Genomic DNA, 21498 nt, shown 5'->3' with positions numbered 1-21498 from the left:
TCTACTCTAAGGAGATGGAAGTGGCCAGTATTATTCTGGAGAAACATGAATCCAAGACTGTTAAGACTGATATGGGGAACTTCACTGGGAGTCAGGGCTGCAGCCTTAGGTCTTTCCTAAAGGAATCATCGATGAGAAGCTGGCTCTCCCCTACCTGCCATCCAGTGTTTAATTCCCGTAGCTTCTGGAAGACAGCTACCATGAATTTGTCAGTTTCATCAAGTGTGCAATCTCATTTTCCAGTGGTACTTAGCTATATACTAACATTCTATTTCCCATATACCAATCCACAGGCCTTATTTCTGGAACTTCTCAACTAGGACTTTGAAATAAAATAAGAACCAAGGTCAATTAAATTATTACCCACATATTCCAAAGGGAATAGAAATAAAAGCCACTTAACATTGAACCTCTGGGATTCCTGGTGTGTGAAGTCAACAAACCCCAGTAGTGAATCACTAAATAACCCATTTGACCTGCCTATTCATTGGATTTTCTGGTCTGTGCTGTGTAACCCCCTTGCTTGTTGCCAAAAGAGAGCACTCCTTCTTACAGTAATCATCCTCTAAAGCTGTGAGAAAGACTTAAAGATTGATTTTTAAAGGGTGTGGAGGAAGGAAATCAGAATTACACCTTACCCTACACTAACAACGTTAGTCTTCTATGAAAAATGGAACCACAGCGTGGTCTTGAAGGTTAATGTTAAAAACAAACAAGCAAACCAATCGAACAAACAAACAGGAACCACCCTGCCTCTGCTCAGGACTGCTTTTCTATACATCCCTAACCATGCTGAGAAGGCACCTACCTAGTCCTGAGACTGACCTACACACTTTTATCCTAGAGAAACCAGATGAGCAGTTTACTCCAAGGTCACACTGCATCACTTCTAGCAGGACAAGTGAATAAGACCAATAGTACGTCACTGCATTACCCCCCACAAAAGGCTATATTTTGCCAATAATTGCCGTGGAATCATCTCATCTTAGGTCCAGAGGCAAAACTATTCAAGTGTTCAAAACACATTCATTAGAAGAGAGGTGTTTCTTTTGCTTCATGACTCTTATTTGGAAGAGTGAATTAAAAAAACATGGTATTGGTCCTAGACACAGGCTTTCTAGGGAAGGCTGGAGAAGAATTCCTTTTCTAACACAAGATTTGGAAACTTGTAAGTTATCTACTGGCTTTCCAACTTCAGTAAAAGTCTCAGGAAATTCAGGAGATAAAATTCTATACAGCTGAAATTCTGTCAAGATTCTTTCAAAAACATCTTCCAGTTAGGGTCAGGAATTAATCTGCCTAGAATTTGGAAATTATTTGCTCTAAGAGTGTAAGAAGTCATGACAGTTCATGAAAAACCTACAGCTAATATTATACTTAACACTGAAAGACTGAATGGTTTTCCCCTAATACTGGAAACAAGACAAGGATTTCTGCTCTCACAACTCACATTCAAAGCTAGAAGACTTACTAGCTGATTGTCAGCCTTATTATAAAGGATACGAACAGAAACCAAACAGTATTATATTGGCCTAGAGACAGACATCTAGATCAATGGAATGGGACAAACAGTCCAGAAATTGAGCCATACATAAAAAGTCATTTGAGTTCTGACAAAGGTGCCAAGGAAATTCAATGAGAATGAACTCTCGAAAAATGGTGCTGGAATAATTAGACATCGTCATGGAAAAAAATTAACCTCAACCTATATACAAAAATTACTTGAAATGGATTACAGATCCCAGTGTAAAAGCTAAAACTACAAAACTTACAGAAATTTCTAGAAGAAGATCTTTGTGATCTTGGGTTTCTTGTTGCCCGTTATTCAGTCACTCAGTCATGTCTGACTCTCTGTGATCCCATGAACTGCAGTACACCAGGCTTCCTTGTTCCTCATCATCTCCCGGAGTTTGCTCAAACTCATGTCCATTGAGTGGATGATGCCAACCAACCATCTCATGCTCGGTTGCCCCCTTCTCCTGTAATTCCCTTACTTTTTCTATGATCCAATGGATGTTCGCAATTTGATTTCTGGTTCCTCTGCCTTTTCTAAATCCAGCTTGTACATCTGAAGTTCTCGGTTCATGTACTGTTGAAGCCTAACTTGAAGAATTTTGAGCATTACCTTGCTAGCATGTAAGTGAAGTGAAGTGAAGTCGCTCAGTCATGTCTGACTCTTTGCGACTCCATGGACTGACTGTATGTAGCCCACCAGGCTCCTTGGTCCATGGGATTTTCCAGGCATGAATACTGGAGTGGGCTGCCATTTCCTTCTCCAGGGGATCTTCCCAACTCAGGGATTGAACCCAGGTCTCCTGCATCGAAGGCAGACGCTTTACCGTCTGAGCTACCAAGGAAGCCCGTAAAATGAGCACAATTGTATGACAGTTTGAACATTCTTTGCCATTGCTTCTTCTTTGGTATTGGAATGAAAACTGACCTTTTCCAGTCCTGTGGCCACTGCTAGGTTTTCCAAATTTGCTGGCATATTGAGTGCAGCACTTTAACAGCATCGTCTTTTAGGATTTGAAATAGCTCAGCTGGAATTCCATCACCTCCAGTAGCTTTGTTCATAGTGATGCTTCCTAAGGTCCACTTGACTTCACACTCCAGGATGTCTGGTTCTAAGTGAATGATCACACCACTGTGGTTATCCAGGTCAGTATAGTTCTTCTGTGTATTCTTGCCACCTCTTCTTAATATCTTCTGCTTCTGTTAGGTCCATACTGTTTCTGTCCTTTACTGTGCCCATCTTTACATGAAATGTTCCCTTGGTATCTCTAATTTTTTGGAAGATATCTCTAGTCTTTCCCATCCTATTGTTTTCCTCTATTTCTTAGGGGACAAAAAATCATGAAACATTTTCAAAAAAAGAGAAATTGGACTTCTTTAAAATAAAAAATTCTGCTCTTTGAAAGTCACATAAAAATAACAAGGCAATCCTCAGGCTTGAGAAAATCATTTTAAAATCTCTTCTCTGATTAAAGACTCAATCCAGTATATATAAATAGGTCTTACAACCAACAGAAGATAACTCTCTTAAAAGTATGGCCAAAAGATTTAAATAGTTACTTCTCCAAAGAAGATATAGAAGCAGCAAATAAACATTTGCAATGATATTCCATATTATTGTCATTAGGAAAGTGTAAACAAAAACCACAGTGAGTTACCACTACACACTCAATAGAATGGTTACAATGAAAAGACTGAATACCAGGTCTTGTTGAGAATTTAGAGCAACTAGAACTCTTAGATACCACTGGTGGGAATGTTAAATGGTACAGTTACCTTGGAACACAATTTGACAATTTTCATAAAATTAAATTAATTTACCATGTAACTCAGATATCTCATTCTTAGGTATTTGCCTTAAGAAATGAAAAGATATTCCACCAAAGACTTACACATGAATGTTCATAGTAACTTCATTCATAATAGTTCCACACTGGAAACAATCCAGATATCCATTAATAACAGATGAATGAATAACCATATTGTAACAACTGAAAACTATCCAACAATAAAAAGGAACTACTGACATGCAACAAAACTGATGAATCTGAAAAATATTTTGCTAAGTGAAAGAAGCCAGATATAAAAGGAAGGCAGAGAAAACTACATGCCACATGATTCTATTTATATAAAATTGTATAAAAGGCAAAACTAAAGGTGAGAAGTTGTCAGGGATGGGGAGGTAAGGAGAAAAGGCAGAGAGGAAGTGGTGGTTGCCGGGGGTAGTGGTGAGGAGAAGTTAAAAGGGAGCTGTAAAAAAACTTTTTGGTATGACAAAAATTATCTTTATCTTGTGACACTGATTACATACATTTGTCAAAAGTCACAAAATTTTCTATTTAAAATTTGTGGACTTTATTGTATATAATTACAATAAATAAAGTTGATTTAAAAAATTTTAATGAATCTACATGTTCACTAAAGTGCCTTCGGGGTTAAGTAATACATCATCCCAAACCCTTTGCTGGATGATGCAGGGTATAATCAAAAGTGAAACAATACATTAGGTAAACTGGCTAAATCAATGGCTTCAAAAAGTTTAAAACAGACCTTAGAATTAAAATGTAGGAAGTCACAGTGATTTGAAAATAGATCTGTAATTTTAAAGAATACTAAGTAAAAATAAATGTTGGTCTTTTATGTTTACAAAGTTTATCATCCAGTAAGAATTCTGGAAAGGCAAAAGAAAATTTCTTGGTAGACAAAAATTGCAATAGCAGAATTTTTAATAGGTAGTATTTCACTTGTTGCATGGTTCAAGTGTTCATTTGTTTGTCTTTCTCCTCTCATCATTCAGGCTCTAACTTCTACAAGCAGGAGTCCCCAACCTCTGGAATCTAATGCCTGCTGATCTGAGGTGGAGCTTATGCAATAACAATAAAAACAAAGTGCACAAAAATGTAATGCACTTGCTGCTGCTGCTGCTAAGTCGCTTCAGTCATGTCTGACTCTGTGCGACCCCATAGACGGCAGACCACCAGGCTCCCCTGTCCATGTGATTTTCCAGGCAAGAGTACTGGAGTGGGGTGCCATTGCCTTCTCTGGTAATGCACTTGAGTTATCCCCAGACCACCCTCCCCAGGTCTGGGGAAAAACTGTATTCTATGAAACCAGTCCCTGGTGCCAAAAAGGTTGGGGACCGCTATATAGAGGACACGTCCATGCACTGAATTTCCAGCAAACTGCCTGGCACATAAATGATCGTTGAATAAAAGATGAATTGCAGAGGTTCTCGTGCTAAATTATATTTCTTCTAAAGAGTCCACATGTAAGTAAAACTCCCTACAGATGTGAGTATAGTAGATATGCTTCCATGAAACATTAGCACTATTCATTCAAGCTTCAGAGCCTTCTTTATTTCAATTTAAAGATTATACAGTTCTAAAGAGAAATCAGGCAATTGTATTTAATGTCTTACCTTTAAATACATAATGTGCAATCGTTCCAAAAAAAATATTTTAATTTCTCTTTTATTAACCAATCCTACAACTTAAATAGAGTTTTTTTTCCAAGATAATAGTTGTTCTGAACAAAGGATTGACAGTGTGCAATTTCATGCATATCTTGCTTTATTAAGACAAAATCTGATGATCTGGAATTTTGTGCCAGGTTTAATGCATTATCATGGGAAGTAGAATATGTTTGAAAAGATTTTCCTACCTAGCTCAGAGTGACCCAAAAATTATGGTAAAATTAGTGTAAGCTAATTCAGGACCACAAATTGACTTAGTATCTGGCAGAAACTAAACTTACATAAGGCGGCTAAAAAACAAACAACAACAACAACAAATCAAAATGTTGTATCGTATGTTGCAAACACTCCCGAAATGTTTTATCAAGAGTGGCTATGACTGAGGTGGCAAAAAAACCTCAGGTCTCAGAGACAGAAGAGTATCATGTTCTGGTTTTGTCACGAGGTGAATCAGGTAAGGGCATCAAGTCATACAAGTCATTTAACCTCCTTATCTAAAACATGGAGACTAGTACTTTGAGGATCAAATAAAGTAAACAAGCAAAAGTTCCACTTAAAATACAAAATGTGCTACAGATATACGTTACTATGGTGCTAGAAAATCTAGCTGAAGGAAAGAAATGCTTACCTTCCTTTATTTATTTATTTGCGCTTCCCTGATAGCTCAGTTGGTAAAGAATCCACCTGCAAAGCAGGAGACCCCAGTTCGATTCCTGGGTCAGGAAGATCCGTTGGAGAAGGGATAGGTTACTGAGTATTCTTGGGCTTCCCTTGTGGCTCAGCTGGTAAGGAATCCACCCACAATGTGGGAGACCTGGGTTCAATCCCTGGGTTGGGAAGATCCCCTGGAGAAGGGAAAGGCTACCCACTCCAATATTCTGGCCTGGAGAATTCCACAGACTATACAGGGCCCCAAAGTGAAAGAGCGACTTTCACTTTCACTTTCCAGGCATCAGTAAAAGCAAATAATTTAGTAAATTACAAATCATCAGTTCAACAGCCTTTCCACTGATTTGAAAATGATTGTGGGCTTGGTTAATCAATATTTGAAGATAAAAAGGCTTTATTTTAAACATACTTATTTGGAATTTATTTTAAATTCCACAGGACGCTTGACATTTCTTAAAAACGTCTCCCTGATCTGATCGCCTTGCATTTCTTTAAGATCACATTTAAGAATCTTCAGTTTATTTGAACTAAAATTTCCTTAATCATGTTGATTTTTCTGAATTATCTTCTATAATTACAAGTAACATGAGTTTCTTAACAAAGACTTCAGAAATGGCACCAGTGCAGCTGACCTTTGTTTCAGTGTGACAATAAACCATGCAAACAATTAAATTTTACCACGATGTTCAATAGATTAAGCATAAAATCCTATTTTTTTAGAAAAAAATACTTAAAGCATGTCTGTTGTAATAAAATATATGCAACCACACAAAATTCCACTCTTTTTTGGCTCACATTTGTCACTGACTATAGAGCTAAGGGTTTTCACAACACCACGTTACCTCACTCCAAGATCAGACAGATATACCCATTCATATTTCTCAGTCATGGGCTTGGAAGTATAAAAGTACTATCCACTAACTAGTCTCAAGGGAATAAATCAGTTTAGTTTTTTATATATTATTTTTGAAAGCCCATTTCATAAAACAAAAATTGTTTTGCAAGTTAGCTATTTCTGAAATTTCCAACCCATTTTTTTTTTTGCTTATATATTCAGAGTTCAACTTAGGTATCAAACAAAGACTGCTGAGTCTCTTCAGTCGTGTCCGACTCTGTGCGACCCCATAGACAGCAGCCCACCGGGCTCTGCCATCCCTGGAATTCTCCAGGCAAGAACACTGGAGTGGGTTGCCATTTCCTTCTCCATTGCGTGAAAGTGAAAAGTGAAAGTGAAGTCGCTCAGTCGTGTCCAACTCTTAGCGACCCCATGGACTGTAGCCCACCAGGCTCCTCCATCCATGGGATTTTCTAGGTAAGAGTACTGGAGTGGCTTGCCATTGCCTTCTAAGTGCTATAAGTTATAATTCCTTATCATTAATGAAAGATCTATAGCCAATGGTATATCCTTTAGAAAAGTGTTTTTTTTTTTTAAGTTCTTATTTTGTTAAAGAAATTGCCCTTTTATTTATTTGTTTTAAGGTAAAGTTTTAACCTTCAGAATATTTTACAAACTGCTATGGAATTATGAAAAATCAAGGAGTTTAGAATTCAGTTGTGTCATATTCCGCAATATAGTCCTGGCCTCCAGATCACAGTGCTCTGTTATAAGATCTCAGAGAATGCCCTACTTCTTAGTAACACTTATCAAAATTGAACAATTATATACTCCCTTATTTAAAGCTGCCTTTCCAGCTGAAGGGTCAAAGCTTCTGAAGAGCTGGTACCATCATGTTGGTTAGGTTCACACCCCTGCAAGGCTTCCCATATAGTGGACACACTATTTGCCAAATGAATGGGAAAATAAGATGTGCAAAACAATAGCCTTCAGAGGCAGGTCTAAAATAAATAAAATGGTATGTATAATGACCTATATACTTGGAAACTTCATCCATCTATGTCACTGAATCAGAGAATTGGCAGTAAATGAGGTGTTTAGTGAATTAATACTCAATTAGAGTACATAAATGTGGTTACAAAGCTACAGAGGAATGGACACAGTAAATTAAGAAAAGCTTATCTGAAGAAGTAGATTTTATACAAGATTTTACTATTTTCTCATCTTTTTACAGCATCATAATCATACATGACCATATACTGGAAGCTAAATCTGAACAATAGTTAATCTATTAAATCTAAAATTTTGATAGGCACTAGTAAATTGAAAGATACAGTTGCTGTCCTCAAGAGATTTCTAACACAGTTGAGAAGTCAGTATATACATATAAAAGGTTGTATATGTGATTGTACACAACAGCACGTGCTTGGTTCCCACGAAATGATACAGGCAATAAACAGCTCAGTTCAGCGGAAGGAGTGGAGGATGCAGGACCCAGACTAAGTGTGTATGTGCTGGACAGGACAAAGAGGAGAACCATTTGGATAGACAAGGAGCTTTGCGATGACACTAGAAATAAGTATCTACAACAGAAGGGTAGCAAACTCACTCACTGACAGGAGCAGTTAACAAAGGAGTGAAGCCTGCAGGATGAAAAACACCAACAGCCATTTGGCCTCAATGTTGGAAGCAAGAGGATCTCTGCTGGGGACAGTGGGGACTGTGGAGCACACACCCATATAAAAAGGGAAGCTGTTATATTGCTCCAACAGATCGCTGACACACCTCCCAATTTTTTAACAAAAGGTGTAAAATTCAATTTTTTTTTTAATTTAAAATTTCTCAGTTTTTAAATGCTAGAAAATAAATGTTTTCAACACCATGTTAAAACCAAAACATGTTTGCAGCCAATCCTGCTGGTGCACCACAGGCTCGCAACACTGCTTTGCCATGTGGAATTCCACGACGAGAGATCTGGACTTCATCCTGCAGTCACCGACTTAGGAGATTTCACATTTATTTCATAATTTGCTTAGTTTTATACCTCTGCACACACCAGTATTTATCATGTAATACACTCAGCACTGCCAAATTATTTCACATTGGCCTTGTGTAAGTATTTCTCTGTTACAGGCCAATTTCTTTCATTTAATTAACTGAAGAGTGACTTATAAGCTTCAGCTGAAATAACATTCAAAATGACAGTAATAAAACAGTGTTGATGAGCAGGACCTAAGAGAATGCTGACATTATATGTGTATACCACAACCCACTAGAAACACACATATAATCACTGGAGCTCCACTTCTCAAAAAACATGTGCCATAATCTACTACAAAGGAAAAGTTCATACCCTTTCCAGCATTTTCCCATAATTAGCAACTTTCTAAAGACTTACTATACAGTATACTTTTATTACCAAGTAGCACTCAAATAAATGTAACAATGTTTTAATTCTACCAATCACTATAAGCTTTTAACTATCCAAAAACAATACTTAAGCATTAAAGGCCTATGCTTTAGCATTTCAATAAGCTTAGAGAAACAAAAGATAATTAGTATCAGAGACTTGTTGATTCGTTTTGATGACAGTATTACAGAAAGTTAGAATTATAATCCAAAGGTAATTCCCAGGTGAGAAAATTCTTAGTGCATAATTATGATATAAAATACAGAACTATGAAAATTGCTTAATCACATGCCTTGAAATAATATTCACAATGAAAGTCATCAAAGTATAAAAGAAACATTAAACAAGCAATGTTTCTACTACTCAATTTGCTCTGGTCTCTGGGAACCCCTAACCTGAGTCATCCACTCCATGAATGAAAGTTTTCAGGCCTGTAGGGGTACCATGATGTGTAGACTGGTCAACTCAAATCTATCATGTGTCACCTTGGCTCTACTGTATCCTTTCAATAAGAAATGATCATGGGTTGAATTAAAGAACATGTCACTAGAAACAAAATGATTCTACCATAACTCTATTAGTGGGAAACTCAGAGGCTCCCCATTTCTGTCAGAACCTGTTGAAGACCCTCATAACCTCCAGCATTCTGAAGTCCCTACCCACATTTTATCAGACATATTAAAATATATTCACTTACAATACTGAATATTTGTAGTGTAAGAAATTTAACTGAAAATAAGAATTGTCTTAATAAGGTTTTTTTTTTTAATTTTACTTCTTCCTTTCTGATTCTTTAAAATTTATTTTTTAATTGAAGGATAATTGCTTTACAGAATTTTGTTGTTTTCTGTCAAACCTTAACATCAATCACCCATAGGTATGCATATATTCCCTCCTTTTTGAACCTCCCTCCCATCTCCCGCCCCATCCCATCCCTCTAGATTGATCAGAGCCCTATTCCCATTGGCTATCTATTTTACATATGGTAATGTAAGTTTCTATGTTGCTCTTTCCATACATCTCACCCTCTCCTCACCTCTCCCCATGTCCATAAGTCTATTCTCTATGTCTATTTCTCCACTGCTGCCCTGTAAATAAATTCTTCAGTACCGTTTTTCTAGATTTCATATATATGTGTTAGAATACGATATTTCTCTTTCTGACTCACTTCACTCTGTATAATGGGCTCTAGGTTCATCCACCTCATTAGAACTGACTCAAATGTGTTTCTTTTTATGGCTAAGTAATATTCCATTGTGTATACGTACCACACCTTCCTTATCCATTCATATGTCGATGAACATCTAGGTTGCTTCCATGTTCTAGCTATTGTAAATAGTGCTGCAATGAACAATGGGATACTTGTGTGTTTTTCAATTTTGGTTTCCTCAGGTATATGCTTAGGAGTGGGATTGCTGGGTCCCACTCCTAAGCATATATTGGTGGTTTTATTCTTAGTTTTTTAAGGAATCTCTATACCACCCTCCACAGCGGCTGTATCAATTTACATTCCCACCAACAGCGAGAGTGTTCCCTTTTTTCTACACCCTTTCCAGCATTTATTGTTTGCAGACTTTTTGATGATGGCCATTCTGACTGGTGTTAGTGATATCTCATTGTAGTTTTGATTTGCATTTCTGTAATAATGAGCGATGCCGAGCATCTTTTCATGTGTTTGTTAGCCATCTGTGTGTCTTCTTTAGAGAAATGTCTGTTTAGGTCTTTTTCCCACTTTTTGACTGGGTTGTTTGTTTTTCTGGTATTGAGTTCTATGAGCTGCTTGTATATTTTGGAAATTAATCCTCTGTTTCATTTGTTACTATTTTCTCACATTCTGAGGCTTGGCTTTTCATTCTTGAGCCCACTCCAATCAGGTTTTTGTCCCTATTCCTCCACTATCATAACTCTTGTCAAGTTCACCAGTGACCCTGAGGTTGCTAAATCCAATAAGCAACTCTCAGTCTTCAAGCTACTTGACATGACATCACTGATTCACTCTCTCCTCCCTGAGTTTCCTTCTTTATTGACTTCAGGTATATTCTTTTAATTTCCCTCTTGTCCCTCCGACTGCTCCTTCTCAGTAATCTTTACTTGTTCCTTCCCAGGTGGCACTAGTGGTAAAGAACCCACCTGCCAATGCAGGAGATGTAAGAGAGGCAGGTTCGATCCCTAGGATGGGAAGATCTCCTGGAGCAGGGCATGGTAACCCGCTCCAGTATTCTTGCCTAGTGAATCCTATGGACAGACGAGCCTAGCAGGCTGCAGTTCACGGGGTCGCCAAGACTCAGGCAGGACTGAAGCAACTTAGCACCTTATCAACTCACCCTCTAGAGCCTGAAGTACCTCAGGCTCAGCCCAAGTCCTTCATCACAGAAAAGGTAACTCATAGTTCCTTCCTCACATAGTATGGGTCAAAAGAATTAAAATCTACTAATAATAACACTATTACTTAGAGAATGGAAACAATTAGGTCCACTATGTCAGAAATATGTGCGTATTTCCTTTGGCTTAAGGTACATTCTTATGAAATTTCTTCTTTTCCACAAACTATAAATACTGATATGACCTAAGCTTTGGTTCATGGACTGTTTTCCCTGTCTGCATACACTCCCTATATGATTTCATCCAAAGTCTGCTGGCGACTTCCAAATTTCTATCTCTAGCTTGGACCTCTTCCTTAAACTCCAGATTCCTGAATCCAACAAGCTGCTCAACTTCTCTGCTTGGAAGCTGAACATAACATGTTCAGATGGCTTTTGGTTATCTTTCCCAAACCAGTTCCTCCATTAGAGCCCCATCTCAGTTCATGACAACTCCATAACTATACAAAAAGCTTTGGTGTTATCCTTCCTCTGATCTCTCTATGATACTCCTCAAAGAGTTGGCCAGGAAATCTTATTGGTTCTACCTGTAAAATAAATCTTGGTCAGTTCTCACTACCTCCTCTACTGGTAGTGGTGTCTCGCAACTGGATTATTGTGAACAGCTGCTAACTTGTCTCTGCTTCCAGCCTTGATCACCCCACTCTATTTTTCTATCTCAACACAGTGGTTGGTGATTCTATTAAAATGCAAGTCAAGGCACCTTGCTTCTCTGCTTCAAACTCTCTAGTGACTTCTCGTTTCACTCAGAGTAAAAGCTGAAGTTCTTATAATGGTCCACCAGGCAGACCTACATGATGAGCCCCCCAAACATCCATAACGTGATCTACTACTACTTCGTGGCCTTCTCGCTGGTCCTGGAACAGACCAAGCACACTTCTGCCCGAGGCCTTCACTGGTCCCTCTGATGGAACTCTCTTGCCCAGGTATCTCTGCATGGCCAACTTCCTCCCTCAAATCACCTTCTCAGGGAGCCCTACCATGACCACATTATTTGAAATTGCCAAAGGCCCTGCTTTTCTTCTTCAGCACGTCTAATGTGCCTTACCTTGCTTTACTTTATCTTTCTCCAAACACACTTACTACTCTCTAAACTACTATATAGCTTTGTTATGTTCAGTGTTTAGTTCCTAATAGGATATAAGCTCTACAAAGGCCGGACTTCTTTTCTTTATTTTGTTCACTGTCTGTAGCTCTGGGGTCTAGAACAATGCCTAGCACACAGATGGCATGTATTATGTTAAATGAATGAATGAATCTAATTAAACATTTAATAATTTCAATTTCATTATTTTCTTCTAAAATTTGAGACTTTTACCAAATCCTGAACATTTTTGTTGCTCCTAAAAAAATTTCTTTGTATTTGAAGACTACAAAGATCCGAGCCTGACCTCCTGACCCAACACAAATGCAGCAGCCCCAGGGAAGCCAGAGCCACTAAGCCTTTGGCCATTAGTTCTCCTCCAGGAGTCCACTTAGTCCTTACCGGGAAACATCTAATACATCTCCAAACACATATATTTCACTCTCCCACCTAGATAAGAAACAATTCTGCAGGATTTGCACTAAGCAGTCAGCACAGTACTCAGTACTTCATGCAGAAGTAAAAGCTGTTTTTTGATGGACTTGGTGAACATTTTTAAAGTACTAGGTTTATTAAGTTTAAGATATTATACAACACATAACAGGGCACAGGGTTATCTGAGGTATATGCTCTCCTTTTAATGAACGATACTCCATGATTATTCTGGAGCATCCTGTGCCTATTTTGACTGGGTTTGTAACTATGCTGCTCCTGCTGCTAAGTCACTTCAGTCCTGTCCGACCCTGTGCGACCCCATAGACAGCAGCCCACCAGGCTCCGCCATCCCTGGGACTCTCTAGGCAAGAATACTGGAGTGGGTTGCCATTTCCTTCTCCAATGCATGAAAGTGAAAAGTCAAAGTAAAGTCGCTCAGTTGTGTCCGACTCTTAGCGACCCTATGGACTGCAGCCTACCAGGCTCCTCCACCCATGGGATTTTCCAGGCAAGAGTACTGCATGTAACTATGCTAGTTAGATGTAAATGTCTTTTTAATGTGCTTAATTTGTTTTTCTTAAATATCTCTTTGAAACTTTCAGACTATTATTTTTTTTTTGAATGAATGGTTTAAAAATCTTAAGCTTTGGGCCTAACAGAAAATCGTAACATGGTCTGACCCACATTATATAAACTGTGATAATGGTAGGGGTTGGGGCTGGAGGAATAATAATTGCCTCATTCCAGTAATAGTGGCTTTCTTAAAAAGGACTCACATGAAATCTACAGGGTACAAGATAAAAAGACATGGACCACTGGTACTCCTTAAGTCTAAAAGTACTTTGTATAACATTATTTGTTACAAAGAGAATTTCTAAACTCTGTGAATTTACTTTTTGGCAGCTGGAAAGAAATCATTAGCAAGCAGGCAGAAGTTGGGGGAATGAGACTGCTGGAAATAGGAGTTAAGAAAAATAACTTGATCAATTAGAGATCAGTGGGACAGGCCAGCTGTTCTTAGTGCAATAGTATAGATTGCCCAACATCTGTGACTGAGAAATATTACGATTTGTTGCCTATTTAATGTGATCAAAATACAAAACCTGTGAACAATTGCTTGTAAACAGAAACTTAGGGACTTCCAAGAACTAGAAATCTTCCTATACATCATTTCTTTTTGTCTTAAACAAGCACTAACTTCGTTTACTATGTCATGCACTGCCACTCGCTTTACATCTGTTACTGCACTTAATCAAAACAAGCCTATGAGATAGCTGCTATTATTATCTTCATTTTATAGATGAGGAAAAAGAGGTTTAGAGAGGGAAATAGCTTCCCTAAGGAGTACACACTGGAGAACAGTGGAGCCTAGATTTGGACCCCAGGGAACTAATCTCAAAAATCTTGTTCTTAACATTTATATTTTACTGCCTCTTTTCCATCTTGCCTTCAGAACTTATTACACTTTTCTGTAGTAATTTCAGTGAATAGCTTGTCAGGCCCTATGTTGAACATTCTTTTCCCAAGTATCTTTTATTTTTTAAAATCATATATGCTGTTTTTGCTTTTATAAGCAATATCTGATCTGGGCAGGCTATATTATTTACTCCCATTTATAAAACTTCAGGTTTTGTGGTTTTTTTTTTAACCTTTTCCCCATCTTGCTAATGAGCCTAAGTTGAAATTCTGAGTCTTTTCTTAAAACATGAAAACGTATTTTTTCTCTTGAGGGACACATGCGGGAAAAAAAAAAAAAAAAGTCTTCCTTCACAAGCACTTTATCTATTAGATTTCTCATAACCCTATGCTTTACAATAAGTTCTTCCTGGGGATAGCCATAGAGTTCAGCATCAGATATTCACTGTTGTTTTCAGTAGACAGAAACCAGAAACTGGATATTTCCAAGGATATTTAAGAAATGATAAGTTGATGGGATTAGGGGGCATAGAGGAGAAAAGTGTATAGAAGAGGGGACATAAGGGCAAGAAGAAGCAAAAATGTATGTGTATTTACATATATTCTTATTCCCAAGAATAAACTTCTGGAAATATTTAGAAAGCAGTCCTTTGAAATTAGGGTGCATCCTAGACCATATGGGCTTCCCAGTGGCACTAGCGGTGAAGGACGTGCTGTCAACGCAGGTTAGACGTAAGAGATGTGGGTTTGATCTCTGGGTCGGGAAGACCCACTGCAGGAGGGCATGGTAACCCTCTCCAGCATTCCCGCCTAGAGAATCCCATGGACAGAGAGGAGCCTGGCAGGCTACAGTCCATGGGGTCGAACAGAGTCAGACCCAACTGAAGTGACTTAGCATGCACGCTAGACTATTCATGGATGAATAAAACAATGAGCCAGGAAGGACCTCAAGATACCACCTACTTGGCATTTACAACCCAAAGTCTCACTGGAGAGCCCTAAGACAGAGGGCAGAAGGAAAAGGGGATTAAAGAAAAATTCCAAGGGTTCTGTGTAGGGGGCAGAGACACAGTAGGCTTGAGGAAGTGCAATTCTGCTTCACTGGCCACAGCTCCCTTTCCTCTGGGTAGGTCTGCCTCTATCCGAATAGAGCCATAGGACATTTTTGTGTGGCTCAGGAAAGGGCACCCCATCCTCCAGGCCAGTGGATTCACTGCTTGGATCAGAGAGTCAGGGGCTGAGTTCCAGCCTTCAGATGGCAGTAGTCTAAAGGAAACTGCAAGTCAGAAGCAGCTTCCACTCTTGGTGCTTTCGTGAGCTGTAAGACTCCGAGTCACTCAGTCTTTCGGATCTTTAGTTCCCCTCACCTCTAAAACATGAAGGGGCTAGCTGTCACCTAAGGTCCCTTCCTTCTTGCCAACTCTCAAGTGAAATGCAACAACCAGCTGTATATTCCAAAATGTGTCCCTGAAACACTAGGATTCTGTGGGCCTAGACAGAACCTAGACACTTGAGTCTTTAGTGTTTCTAGGTTATTGTATTTTTTTCTCTCATGTTTCTGATGCATTTTTTCTTACTCTTCTTTCTCCCCTGCCCCCCGCTTTTTTTTTTTTTAATTTTAAGGTTATTCTTTCAATTCCAAAGTGCTCTTTCTTGAGCCATCAAAAGGTCATGACCCACAGATCAGCCCCAGACCACCCAATGTCTACCAACAGAATGGATAAACTCAGTATATTTATTCACAGAAATAAAAGAAAAAAGAAGTACTGCTACCTTGATCAATTTGGACATGACTCTATATTGGGTTAAAGAAGACACGAAAAAGAACTTTCATTTGATTGCATTTAAATGCAGCCCAATAACAGGTTAAAATAACATCACCAACTCAATGGACATGAGTTTAAGCAAACACCAGGAGACAGTGGAGGACAGGGAAGCCTGGCATGCTGCAGTCCCAGGGTCACAAAGAGTCGGACATAGCAAGTGAACGACAACATGACAATAAAAGTCAGAATAGTGGTCATCCTTGGGGCAAGGTTTAAGACTGCATGGAGAAGCATGGGGGCAGGGGATGTGTACCTGGAAAAGTTCTGTTTCTTAATTTGGATGCTGGTTGCCTAAATGTGATCACTTTGTACTATATACTTCTGATCAGTGCATTTTTCTGGCTGTATGTAATTACTGAGTAACAAGTTCAAAGAAATAAAGCCACAGGGACACCCACTCTCTTCAAACAAAAACCATGTACTAAAACTGGGCAGCATAAGTGCTGCTAACAGAGGGGGAGAAAATTAATTACATTTCATCTAATGTGAATCAGACAAAGAACTACCTGAGAAGTTAAATGAGAAGCTTCATTAATTTTTCTAAAATCTTCATGCAGAATTTGCTTGATTTTTATAATGACTTCCTCCTTCACATGAAACTGTGGCTGTAAGGGAGTATAAAATATTGGTTTTCCATGTATCTTCGTATGCTAGTAAAATATTACTGCTCAAACTTCTATAACATCTGTGAACAAAGGCAATGTTATTAGAAAACATCTGAAAACATCAAAAGATAATCTAATTGGAATAGTGAGGCTCCAAGTAGATACTTTTGGTCAAGAGTTATCATTATATCGCATTAATGAAATGACCTGGTTAATGACTACATCTCTACCTAGATTCTTGCTGTATAGATAAACTCTGCTGGGTAAGGTCACATAGGTGGGGAAGGGCATTCCAGAAAATGCTGTGATCCAGACAACACCAAGGAGAAACAATGCCATCTCCTTTGTGCAGGGTTTGGCTCATCTGTGAATGTTTCGGCACATTTTTCTCCTTACGTGATACAACCAGCCGTCAGATCACTGCTTTCTTTCCCTTCCCCAGTGTTCTGTGATCCCTCTTTGATCAGTACTGTATACTGCATGACTGGTCCATTTGATACATATGAAAAGTGATAGGACACAAAGTTCCATGGGAAGAAATGACACCACTAAATCATACAAGATAATTGGAACCACAGATTGCTTGTTTTCACTCAAAACTTAATGATAAATTCAGCCCTTACAGCTGGAGAGTCCCTCTGGACCCAGAGCATAGAGGGTAGGCATTAGCAGATCTCTCAAATGCTAGAGAACTAATTAAATATTTCTCAAATCATCAGAGTTTAGATGGAAAATGCTTCCAGCCTTTGAAATGTGAAGTGGTGGGATGGGGGTGTAGGGGAAGAAAGGACAGAGATAAGCATCCAATCTCTGAATGCAATATTTATAACACCAAACTAGTGATTCAACACAAACGCAGGCAAGGTTTCCAGGACAGGAGCACTACTTCATGTTGTATATAGACCTTATAGTGCACCTCAGTTCTAATCCTTTTTCTCACAGCGGAGAAGATCTTATTCTTTAATTTCCACTTTTAAATATAAAGTTTTCCCTACTTCAGTCTTTACCTCAATACTCATCCTTCTAAGTTTAGATTTTCCTTGCAATTCAATGCCCAATTTTCTACTTCTTCCTTCCTCTCAAATTATCCCTTTAACTTGTTCCTACTTATTTTTATAGGCCCCCAAAGCCTCTTCCTCAGGATAATGTGCAATTCAACAGGCCCTCTCAACTACTCCCTATACCAAAGTTTAACTATAGAGGCCAACAATACCATTTTTCCTGTTTGGGTTTCAGGAAAGATACTTTTTAACTAAAATTTTACCACTCATAAATTTCTCCACTAAATCTTTCCTTTCCCTCATCCTACACTAGATTGTTTCACACACAATTACAATGTAATCAAACACTCAAAATGTATAATTCTATAATCATACAAAGATATCCTAAAAATATATCATTGCTAATGTATGACACACACCCTTTATAACTCTGTTATTGGGAGTACAAGATAAAAAAACACTTGAGTTTTCTGGTAAGTTGTGCTTCTTGTTTCTTATTGAGAATGTCATACAATTGCTATATCAGAAACCATTCAAACTGTGTTACAACAAGATTCTATTGAAGATTGTAAATACACTTAAAACTTTTTTTTTCCTTAAAAGAAGTTGTAACTGCATAAACAAAACCCAAAGCTTCTATACTCTGCCCAAAGGATACATAATACTTAAACTGGAGGTCTGTACCTCTTAATAATGTATTTTTAATATATTATTTTAAAATAATAATAATTACATAATACCTCCAGTTTCCCCATAGTCTTCATCTACCAAACCAGGGCATTTATGGGGTTGGTATTAATGAGTAGTAGGAAAAATTCATCTCTCCATAAATGTAGAAAATCTTCTATCCTTTAGAAGACTTGAGACAATATTAAAATGACTGGAGAAGGCTGGTGAAATTTAGTTCTGAACTCTGAAAACCACCTAAGGGATAATTTGCAAATGCCATCTGGGATCCAGGCAGCCTCATCAACAAAAGGGGAAACTGGTTGAGATCATACAAATCTAAAATTCACATACATTTTTACATCTGGACTGAATTTTTTCTTGGTACGGGCTTTCATGTATTAAAATAATTGTTTGCAGGTTTTAGCTTTTTTTTAAACCCACAGCCTCAGAAATCAAAATGTGCAACATCCAAGTTGAAAACTACAAAGAATTCCTTTATCAAAAAAGTTAGTTGTGAGACAGGATTCATTTACACTAAACTCTGAACTTGATAGCCTAGTCAAAAACAATTCTGTTTGAAACTTTCATCTCAAGCATCTGCCACAAAGGGCTATAGAGTCTATTATGTCATTAGTTTTGAAAGCCAAAAGCTTTATAAGTGTAGTCGAAAGTGGAAACAAAGTTCAGAATCTCAAAAAGCTCTATACTTCCCCACCTCCCCTTCCAATTTAGCTAGTCCATTTGAATGAATTTTTAAATAAGTCGTAGCTAAAACTTATTACCTAGCACATGGACATTTCCCTTTCAGAAGCAACAGTTTTTATTCTGGCCCATTGGGTTTTCTGGTAGAGCCAGGAGCATCTTAATTTTCAAGTTCAAATTATGTATTTGAAGCTAGTAGCTTACCCACCCCTGTTGCTCCCCAAAAAGGAGGGGTGCAGAAGCAGAGAAAGATTTCCTGTCCCTTGAAGTGTTTGGGGCCCTGCAAGAACTGGTGATTACTGCGGTCCATCAGTGTCAGATCTCAGGCACTCTTACAAGCAATTCAAAGTGGGGGCTGGGGGGCGGGGGGGCGGGACGCGGAGAATTAGTTCATGTTACAGACAGTCTGCTTTCTGGAAAAGATATCCCGCAGATAACTGGATAGCAGATATTCCCTGGGGGACCCTTCTCATCTAATAATCCCAGAAGTCCATTTTAATATGAAATATAAATCCAATATATTTACAAACATACTGAAAGAGCATTCAAATGTCAGCTGTCTCATATTGTGGAGTATTTTCATTTTTAACATAATACTTCTATTTCTCAAAACCACACCCAAGGAAAAATGATTAAGTGCTAGAAGTTGTTTTTTTTTTTTTTTTTTTTACTACAAAGGACAACAGCACAGGCATCTGTTTTCCTGCCTCTCTCTTCTGTTCTTCTCCCCTCCCCCACCTTCTACCCGGCAGGCGGTCGGTAGGTTTTGGTGCCTATTAAAATTACTTTCTACAATAGTTTCATAATGCTGTAGATTCTGAAAAACTTATGATCCTTTAACAGTGCTAAGCCTAAACTTATGCTCTGTTCTAAGATGAGAAATCCAAAAGTCAAAAGCCTTTTTAATGACAGATGTATTACGGAAAATTTTCCCCACAAAGTTTTGATGCTGTGAAATATCAACTCCCTGAAATCACAGAAAGGAAATGACTTACATTCTTGGAAAATGAAGCCACTAGCAGCTTTCTCCAATAGAATTCTCTAATCCCTAAACTACACCCTGTGGCAACGGGGGAGTATTTCGTGCAAGGACTAAATTTATATAGATGCTTATAAAAACCAATAAACAAACATTGCCAGGTCCCAGAGAAAAAGAGACGGAATCCTACATGAGAAATCCAGCAAGAGGTACTTCTTCTGAACACTCTAAAAGGTTAGACAGCACAAACTTGAAGTTAAAAGCAACCTGAGAATGCTTGCTGAAGTTTTCCTTCCCTGCTGTGGGCAATGCACAACTCCTGAGGGAAATACTGGCAAAACAGATTTTTGCTAGAATTCCAAACGAAAAGGATGTCAAGGAGCTAATATTTCTTTGGACACTAACTAAATAACTGCACTGCCTGAAAATTCGCCAACTTTCACCTCAACTTTAAAATGTGCTTATTTTGACAGCTTTCCATTTCTTCCTGCCGTCAAGAAAACGCCCTCACCATTAGATTATGCTGTCCCGGGACTAGAGGGCTGCTGTAATTCCCGTGGACCTCACTAGGATGGCCCCCAGCTGTCCATCCCTGACAGCTCCTGGCCCTCCTCGGGCACAAGCTGGGGGTCTCCTCGGCCCGGAGCCGGGCCTGCGCGTCGCCAGCTCCTCCAGGAACCCAACTACTGCAGGCCGCGCCCCCCACTCCCATCCCACCGAGGCCCCCTTCCGGCGTCGCCGAGAGCGAGCTCAGTCTCCGGCTCCCCCGACCAGGGACTTACGGGGACTGTGGGACAGACGCCGCGCTCAAGTCCCCTCCCGCAGCCGGGCTGCCCGGGCCGGCGCGCGCACAACAGGCGGCACCCAGGAATTCGGGACTCAAGAGCTGGCCCCGCCGCCCGGGCACAGCAACGGGGCGTGACGGGCAGGCGTCCCCAGCCCGACCACCCGGGAGCCGAGCGCGAGCACCGATTCCGGGGTCGCAGCCCGCAGTCCCGGCCGGCCTCCCCCCTCGCCGCAGAGGCTGCCCGAGGCTCTGCGCCTTCCTCGCTGCCCGGCTCGGCTGCCCCGAGGCCCCGTCCTCCCTTCCTGGCGTGGGCGAACTCCGACTCGCCGAGAAGCGACCTTCCTTCCAGTCCGGTGCCCGACGCCCAGAGCTGAGAGAGCGAGGAGAAGGAGAAGAAAGACGCGGAGAAGGGGACACCGCCTGGGCTGGGGCTAGCGACTTCCAGAAGCCCTCCCGAGGTCCCGTCCAGCCGCCGCCGCCGCCGCCCGGCCGGCAGGGGGCAGAATGAGCGGCCGGGGCGCGGTGGCCAGTCTTGGAGGTTGGCTAAGGGAGTCCCCGGGTACGCGGCTCCTGCTCTTACCTCGGAGAAGGTCCGCAGCACCGGGCGTCGGACTATTCCCAGCTCTCCTTGCCTTCCTGTCGGCGCCGCGCCTGCCCCACTCTCTCAGCCCCTTGCCCTGGGCAGCCAGACGAGCGCTCCGCGTCCGCCCCGCCC

General features: G+C 39.9%; 1 protein-coding gene across 3 annotated transcripts in view; it reads right to left on the bottom strand.

Annotated features, from left to right (window-relative positions):
* The window catches only part of FRMD6 (FERM domain containing 6), an 88947-nt gene extending 67456 nt beyond the window's left edge, over window positions 1-21491 (bottom strand). For all 3 annotated transcript variants that reach the window (XM_010842266.1, XM_010842267.1, XM_010842268.1), the window contains exon 1: window positions 21364-21491. The gene's annotated coding sequence lies outside the window, so the exon portion shown is untranslated. The remainder of the gene's footprint in view (window positions 1-21363) is intronic.
* Between the last annotated feature and the right edge of the window lie 7 nt (window positions 21492-21498).

The sequence above is a fragment of the Bison bison genome, unplaced genomic scaffold, assembly GCF_000754665.1.
Source record: "Bison bison bison isolate TAMUID 2011002044 unplaced genomic scaffold, Bison_UMD1.0 scf7180017864174, whole genome shotgun sequence".
NCBI classification, from domain to species: Eukaryota; Metazoa; Chordata; class Mammalia; order Artiodactyla; family Bovidae; genus Bison; species Bison bison.
The sequence above is the reverse complement of the archived record's forward strand: the minus strand, read 5'-3'. Positions and strand labels throughout refer to the sequence as shown.